The following is a 9,181-nucleotide window of genomic DNA, read 5'->3' on the forward strand; positions in this document are numbered from 1 at the left end:
CTCCACCCCCAGCCCCACCCCCTGCCACTGAAAGGCAGCATTGGGGCAAACATCCTAAACCACCAAGCACTTCTAAAAATACGGTGTTTTTGTCAGAGAGCAACCTTCTACTTCCTTCAGACTTTGATCTCCATGCAACCCACGGAGAGAAGACACACAATAACAGTTTAAAGCCTTCGTCTTTCCTTGGGGGCTACCTCTCAAGGGCTTTGAATCCCCAGCTGGGTGATGGTACCCTCCTTGATCCTACTGAGCATGCTCAGATCCATCTGCCATTGGCTAGGGGTAGGGGACAGACAAATCTGCCCCTTGGGTGAGTCTATGGGCAAGGAGAAAAGTCAGAAAAGGCCTAGAGGCTGCTGGTTTTATAGGGCCCTTTGCTTTCTAAAGTCTAGAGAGAAAAATCATGCTACAGGATAAGGTGGAATATTTAAGAGTTCAAGTACAGAAATGGGTTGGGGAAAAAGAACGGAGAAGTTAGTGTCAGCTTGGTGTTGGACACTCATTAAGTATATGTTGAACTTTCAGTGAAGGCTGCAGACTGGAGAGATCAGGAAAGTTCTTCCCATTCTTTCCCCAGCCTTGTGGGCTAGGCCCTTGGAAGGATGCTAAGAGACAGGGATGGAGAAGTAAGGGACTTCTTAGCAATGGAACAGCATTGGCAAAGGCTTAGCCACAAGCCTAGCAAGAGAAGCTTCTAACTCACACCATATTTGGCAGAAACAGAGCTATGGAAACTCTCCCACTACCTCTGCATGAGCCGTTGCTGCCCTGCCGGAAACACAGGTAGCAAGAACAGGGACAGCGATGAAATGATCATCCCTGAGCCCCAGTTGTATGCCAGGCAGCAATTCTAAGCACTGAATATGCAGGTCCTTGCAACAGACCTTCGCTGTCATGACCTGTATTCATTCTTCCTTCAGGGAAACAGCCTCGGAGAGGGCAAGTCCTTTGGGCCCCAGTTCAGTTGGAGTTGCGTTAGAATTGAGGCAGCTCTGCCTGTGATCCATAAGGTCTCAGCACAGGCCTATTCTGTGCTTGCTGAGCAAGACCCCAGCCTTCCAGCTCAGACAGGGAATGACTCCACTGCCCATTTCTTCAGGGGCCACGCCTTCTCTGCTCACAACCTCATTTAGTCCCACCGCAACTCCAGCAAAATCACGGTGTTCGTTACCAAAACCAGTAAGGAAACTGAGGCTCAGAGTGGTTAGCTCACAAGTACTAAGTGGCAGAGTACAGTTTTGAATTCAGATCCATCCGACACCAGATCCTGAGCCCCTAACTTCTGTGCAGCCTCTCTGGGTCTCACCCTCTGCCTGGGAATTCCAGACTGTGAGTAATTCAAACATGTCTGAAAAAGTCAAGATCACTATAATTTCCTAAAGACTTTAATAGAGGCAGAACCTCTTGCTTCAAAACAAAAAATTTATCAGCAAAACTGCCAAGTGGGTTGTGAGTCACCGTCTTGGCTCTCTGTTCTGGAGAGAGAGCTGTGTGTGGGAGGGCTCCAGGATGGGGGCCAGGCATGGAAGGCCAAGGCTGGGGTCCTGGCTTTGCCCCTCATGTGCTATTAAATCCTAGGGTAACATCTTGATCATTCTGGATCTGTTGCCTCATCTAGAAGATGTGCAGGTTTCTCTGGGTTTTAGATATTCCCACTCCTGCCAGTGCCCATCACCAACCTCCACTGGCCCCCCCACGAGGACAGAAGAAAGATACTGTACTTGCAGCATTGCTGTCTAGTTCAGTAAATTCACTTCCGGGGCATAGGTTACCACAGATCCGCATCCAAGTCTTTCTTGCTTTTGGCCCTTAGAAGGCAGAATGCAAACGAATTGATGCCTTCAAACTGTGGTGCCAGAGAAGACTCCTAAAAGTCCCTTGGAAAGCAAGGAATCAAACCAGTCAATCTTAAGGGAGATCAACTCTGAATATTCACTGGAAGGATTGATGCTGAGGCTGAAGCTCCAGTATTTTGGTCATCTGATGCGAACAGACAACTCATTGGAAAAGACCCTGAGGCTGGGAAGGATTGAGGGCAGGAGAAGAGGGCATCAAAGGATGAGATGGCTGGACGGCATCACTGATGCAATGAATATGAACTTGGGCAAACTCTGGGGGATGGTGAGGGACAGGAAGGCCTGATGTGCTACAGTCCATGGGGTTGCAAAGAGTCAGGCACAACTGGGTGACTGAACAACAACAACAACTTCTCAGGAACCAGCAGAATGGCTGGAGTTTCCTTATGATGGCTAAAAGTTTTGACCAGGGTTTGCCAAAGACACTTGCAGCAAAGGTCTCTTTCAGTCTAATGCTCAGTCATCCTTCCAGGGAATAAAGGTGACTTATGGATTCCTAAATCTACCAGCGACCTGCTATAGTTGGGAACAGCAGCTACCCTGGCCTTTGGCAACCCGAATGCATGTGAGTCATCGGAGTACAGGTGCTCCTTACCTGATAGAGCTGGATGTGGTCCTGCAAATTTAGATGTCAATGGAACCCACTCCAAATGCCCCAAAGGACACCATTTGTTTCCAAGGGTGGGCAAGATCGCTGTCTGTTACTTTTAATCAAATTGGATTGTCACATTATGGGGGTACTGCACAGTGATGAGCAAGATGTGCACGGGGATAAGACTGACACACATGCATGCGTGTGTGTCCCCAGCACGGCCACAGGGCTCCCATGTGAGTGGTGCTCCCAGAGTGTTTCCATGGTAACCTGCTTGTGTGTCCAGTGCCCTCACAGGGAGACAGGTCCAGCCACAGAACACCAGATTGAGGCAGAGCTGAGCATCCCACCTCAGCCCAAGCCCGACGGACCTATAATTGCCTGGGTAGCTGGTGACGTCTTTTCACAAGGCCTGACCAGATCTTCCAGACAGAAGTGTCTTCAGACCTCCCAGAGCAGACAGCAGGGAGCCTTCCAGATCTCCCATCAGGGTTCCTCAAATCAAGCTCGAAGCTTGGATCTGGACAGGAGAAAACAGGCCTATATGCAGGGCAGAGGCTTGTACCCACAGAGTTCTGGGGCGAGTAGGGATGCGGACCCTCTTCCCTGCTGCCCAGAGAAGACTGAGCCTTCCCTCAAGGGGAGGGGACCCTGGGCACTCCCCACCAGGGCAGCTTGCTATATTGGGGAGCTAATAGACTCTGTAGGAAGCCAAGCCTGTGATAACACAGACACCGCACATGGCTGTCCTGCCCTACCTGGATGTAGGTCTACACACACCTGGCTGTGGACTGGCCCTGCCCAGGCCTATGTGTTAGGAAGTCACACGGCCTTCCCAACAACCGGAAAGTAGAGACCAGTTTAGCTGCTCACCTTTGGTTCTACTTGGACCAATAGGGCCACCTCGTCTCAGAATTCCTGGGGTCGCCATTCACATGACAGTCCACATAAACAATGCCTTCTGGCGCTGGGCGGGCTGAGCTTGGTGGCCACATGCAGCAGCCCTAGATGGAGCCAGGCTGACGGGGGGCACATCCTGGGGGAGCCTTCACTGTCCGCAACGCACGACAGGGAGTTCCCCCCTCCTTTCCTGGAGCGACTGCTTCAACCCAGAGTCTGGCCCCAGCCAGTTCCTCCACGAGCCCAACCCAGGCCATTAGTATGGGACGTGGGGCAGGGAGAGGCCAAGAACCCATGGGCTCTTTCTCTAAAAAGCTGCCATTTGAATCACAGGCACATTGTTGTAGTTCAAGAAGCACTCTAGAGATTTCCTTGATGATCCAGTGGTTAAAACTCTACACTGCCACTGCGCCGGTTCGATCATCACTGGTTGGAATGCCATGTGGCCAAAAAAAAAAAAACACGAGATCTTTAAACAACGTTAGTTAAATCATGTCACTTCCTGGATTAAAATCTTGGTGGACTCTCATTAGAATAAAACCTTAATTCTTAAATTTTAAAAAAAGTGCTCCAATAAACTCATTGTAAGAAGGCTAACAACCCAAAGGAAAAACAGGCAAAGGACACAGAAGTAACAAAAACTTTAAAAATGGCTCTTAAACACATGAGAAGATAATAAGAGAAATAACTACAACAGGATGCCATCCTTCTCCCACCAGAACAAAAAAGACTGACACATTTTATAACACTGAGTGTTGGTGAGGCAGTGGAGGGCCTGGCACCCATCTGAGTGGGAACTACCCCAGTGGAACAGCGCTTGGTTATTGCCATCACAGCTACTAAAACACATCCTCTTTCACCCAGCACTTCCACAGCTGCAAAGCAGCCCACAAATAACTTACCATGTGTGAAATGGTGAATGTACCAGATCATTCACGGCAGCATTGTTTATGACCGCAAATATCCAAAACAACCCGAGATGGTCACAAGGAGACTGATCCATTCGAATACGATTCATTTACATAGTGGAATACTCTTCTGTTATTAAAGTAGATGGAGAGCCATCTCTCTGTACTAACATAAAGCAATCTCCAAGATATACTGTTAAGTGAAAAAAAAAAAAACAGAATGCAGGACCATATGTTTAATATGCTTTTATGGCAGAAAAAAAATTGCCTACAAATACACTTGTAGAAGCGTTGATTATTTCTGAAAAGATGCAGGAAAGTGGCGGCAATGGCTATTTCTGGGAAGGGATGGGGGAGGGGAGGAGGCAGAAAGGAGGCAACTTTCACTGCATATCTGTACCCTGTGAAGTTTGTCCTACTACCTATAGTCTTTTCAAAAGATAAATAAAAAAATGTCATAAAGCTCCCTTGGGGTGCACATTTTCCATTTCTCAGCCTCCAGCCTGGTCCAAGTGCCTCCATCTCACAGATCTCCCCCAAATTGCTAGCTTCTCTCTGGTCTCATTAGACTCCTGCAGATAATGTGGTGAGACCGCCCCTGGGAGCTCAGATAGAGAAGCAGGTGGGGAGCTACCCACCTTCAGGGGAAAGAGGCAAGGCCAGAGCTAGAAGCATTCTTATTTTCTTTTCTTCCAGCATTCAGATTTCCACAACTGACTTCTTTCCCCTGCATTTTCTTATTGTGGTAAAAATCACATAACATAAATTTTACCACATTAAGCATTTCAAGTGTACAGTTCAGTAGTGTTAAGTGAATTCACATTGTTCTGCAATGGAATTCTAGACTTTTTCATCTTTCCACACTCAAACTCCATGCCCACGAAAGGCTGATTCCCCTCCCTCCGCTCCAGCCCTTCCACCCACACTTCTGCCTCCTGCTTCTAAGCATAAAACGTGATCCCTGCTGGGAAGATACGCTTGCATGCTCAGTTGACCCCATGGACCTTAGCCCACCAGGCTCCTCTGTCCATGGAATTCTCCAGGCAAGAATACTGGAGTGGGTTGCCATTTCCTTCTCCAGAGGATCTTCCCGACCCAGGGATCAAACCCCGGTCTCCTGCATTGGAGGCAGATTCTTTACCACTGGGAAGCCCCAGGCTGGGAAGATAGCCCAGGGCCAAAATTCCCAGTGGGTCAGGGTACACTAACCTTTCACAGCTCCAGCAACACCATCTTGCCCTCCATACATGCAACACATCATCAAGGTTGACAGCATGGACATTCTGGCTTTCCACTCACAAGGTTCCATGTCCTTGGACAAGTCTCAGCCTGTTTCCAGCTCAGGAAAATGTCAACGCACTTATAATCATGGTACCTTCCTTTCCATGGGATAGGAAGCCGAGCACACCAGGTGAGTAGCCTGGCTCAGCAAATGCTAACTTTAATCAACATTATCATTGGAGGAGCTCACATCTTAGTCCCAGTTCTTCAGATCCATGAATGCCTGCATCTATCCATCTATCCATCCACCCATCCATCCATCCATTTGTTGCCTGGAACGACACTGCTGTTCTGTGAAGGAGACCCTGCCTTGTGTAATGGGGAGGACTGAGGTCACAGCCTGCCCTGGGCCTGGACATATATTCCTAGAAGACAGGAATATATGTCCAGCTAGGTGATCACAAGTCCTCAGAAGTGGAAAACCACTGTCCTCAGAAGTTCCTAACCTGTGGGCTCTGGACTTAGATGCAGAACCAGGCAGATGTGGGTATTTTTCCTGAGAAAGGCTCCTACTTTCATCAGATGCTCAAAGGGGCCACAATCCATCGTTCCTCCTCCACCTGCTGCCTGGTACCTGACAGCTTCTGATTGCCTTGGTCCACCCTGCATCCCCCTCCTTGTAAGGTGGGCTTTCTGCAAAGCCTATCCATCAAAACACAAGCCCAACAGAGCACAACCAGGCTCTGGGCCACATAGGAACGGGTCTGGGGTGACTCATTGGTAGATGGTGCCTGGGTGTGCGTGGGGTCAGTCCCCACATCACCTCTTGGTGAATGAGCATATCAATCCCCTGGACCCCGAAAGCTTAAAGTGTGATCCTGGTGGGTTTCACATCACTCTTCCAGGGCCTCCAGTTCACCATTACTGAAGACAGATGCTGCCAACAGAGCTTGAAAAGAGGTGCAGTAGAGTAGATCTGGAGACAAAGGGGAATATCCACTGTGCAGCCCATGGCTTGGCAAGTGACAAAACAGTGCACTGTATGGCCTTGGGTTCAAAAAAAAAGCTAAAATTCATACATCCATGGAAAAGGAAGTCTGAAGGAAGAACGTCACAACCTTAAAATGGGGACTTCCCTGGTGGTCCATTGGTTAAGACTCCGAGCTTTCACTGCAAGGGGCATAGCCACATTCCTAGTCAGGGAACCAAGATCCTCCATGCCACATGGCTCGGCCAAAAGCAAACAAACAAAAAAACCTTAAAAGGGGTTAACTCTGGGTACTGGAATTATAGATCATTTTTCTCTCACTTTCTACCATGAACATGTATTATATTTTAATTCAGTAGTTCTCGAGTGGGGATAATTCTGTCCCCAAGGGGACATTTGGCAACATCTGCAGACACTTTTGGTGTCTCGACAGTGGGGGAGGGGTGGGTGTGTGCTACTGGCATCTGGTGGGTAGAGGTCAGTGACGTTGCTAAACATCTCACAACACACAGGACAATCCCCAGCAAAAAAGAACTATCTGGCTGACATGTCAATAGTGCCAAGCCTGCGAAACTCTGAGGAAAACATCAGAAATCTCTCTAACAGAGAGACTGAGGTAGGGCAGCATGGACACTGCAAGATGATTTAACCTGTCTCACGGCTTGAGCGGCAAGCCCTCCTTATCCACTTCTCCGAGTTTGTGCAGACACCTATGAGCTCCCCAGCAGGCAAACTGAGGCCTGGCCAAGGAGCTGACAGTCCCTTCAAGGGAGCTGTAAATTTCCTAGGCCCAAAACATAGCTGGAGGTTCACGGCTCCCAGCTCATATTCCTATCAGCATCTCCAGTTTCACCTCTTTGCAAAGCCCATCCCTGTCTAATGAAAAGACATGGACACATATCAGCACCATTAGGACCCTTAACATCTCTGCAATCAGCAAAACCCCCAAATTCTCAAACATTCCATTCCCAACATTTAAACAATGGCATCCGGTTTTCTTCTAGAAGGAAACCCAGTTTGGATTGATTAACAATCATTTTTTAACCTCAGAACTTGGTTTTGAAATTAATTTATGATAAAAGAAAAAGCCCATGCTAAGTAATCTTTAATTATATGTTAAGGGCTCAGAATGGAAAACATTCTGGATCACAAAGGCACAGCCAGGCTCATTAGCTCTGTTTTTGCCTCTAAAGTATCTTTAGGGCAACTTGCTGAGGGTCCAGGCAGAGAAAAAGGCTTTTTAAAATCAGAGCTTCACGCAGAACAGCCACAACACAAAATCTTCAATAAATCTCCAGATGATGAAATGGTGAGGGAGTGTTTTCAGTGGCAGCTGGGCATGGGCATAGGGAAGCCACCTCTTTCGGGAAACCCACAGCCCCTCTTGTGTCACCAGGGAGAGGTCATGCCAGTGACTCAAGGGTGCTTGTTTTCTGCCACTCTACACACCCCCATCTATGGTGAAGGGGCTGCTGGTGAGTGGGTGTCCCTCTGGGTGGTAGGGGGACAGGAGCAGCAGTGTGTCTTTGAAGGTCACAACCATCAAGGAGGTAATTGTCTAATTTCCGTGCAACTGGGGCTCAGGTTCCTGGGGAATTTCTCATTGGTACCCTCATGGGACAAGTCGGACAGGTCTTGCCAACACAAGGATTTTTCTTTTTGGACAATCCTCTGCCAGCTTCTGACACTGCTCCCCTCTCACCCTCCAATCCCCTGTGCCTGGACAGGTGGTAATCCCCTGTGTGGTCCTGACCACCAGCCCCATCTCCATCACATGAAGATCCTTGGCTACAGGCATCTGAGGCTTCTTGAATTTGCTCAGCCCAACCTCATCCTTGAAACTATCTGCAGCTGCATAAGTAGAGGGTTTAAGCCATGGTGACCATGCCTGGAAGCTCACCCAGAGAGACTGAGGCACTGGCAAGGGAGCCAAGTCCAAACAGGCCAAGTCTGGGTCCATAAGGATAACAATCCAGGTGGGCTACACTGGATTCCAAGTTGTGTTTGAGGGCCTGTGAGTCTGGGGGTCTATGTCTATTCAGGAGCAGCGAGCAAGCCAGGCTGGATTCCAGGCTCAGATCCTACACTATGATGAGCAGGAAGGTGAGACCCGCCATGGCTGCCCCAGTGGAGATAAAATTCTGAGGCCAAGGAATAACGGAACCTCATGAAGAAAAGGCATGAGAGGGAAAGGAAAGGAGGAGGAGAGAAAGTAAACAGATGGGCAGAAAAGACAGAATGCATGGAAATTTACCAGACCACAGCCTGGAGTGCTTCAGGCTGAGGCCAGGCTCTTAGAAGCAGGGCTTTCGGGGAGACTGTAATTTGGACCAGTCAGCATCTGGCTGGGCCTGGTTTAGGGGACTGTTTCTGGCTTGCCCTCTGATCATCATAGAATTGCCCCTCGATGGGGTTGGCCCTTTAAGTTCCCAGAAGTTAAAGCCCTCCTACCTCTCAGGGCCCTGAAGGCCCACAGGGGTCCCTCTCTCTCCCTTCCTCTCCACTTACCCCACTGGCTTGTCTTCTCATCTGAACTACCTGTCACAGCCTGCAGAAAGCAGGGTATCATGTCTAGGAAGTTTTCAGGCCTCTGCCAGCTGTTAAACAGCCCTCATATCCCCTCCCTGGAGTCAGCCTTTCCCAACTGCCTCCCTCGCCTCACCAGAAGCCACTGTCTGGGCCCAGGGCTTAGGCCCAGTGGGAAGGGGGTTGC

The sequence above is a fragment of the Bos indicus genome, chromosome 7 (assembly GCF_029378745.1).
Source record: "Bos indicus isolate NIAB-ARS_2022 breed Sahiwal x Tharparkar chromosome 7, NIAB-ARS_B.indTharparkar_mat_pri_1.0, whole genome shotgun sequence".
Lineage (NCBI taxonomy): Eukaryota > Metazoa > Chordata > Mammalia > Artiodactyla > Bovidae > Bos > Bos indicus.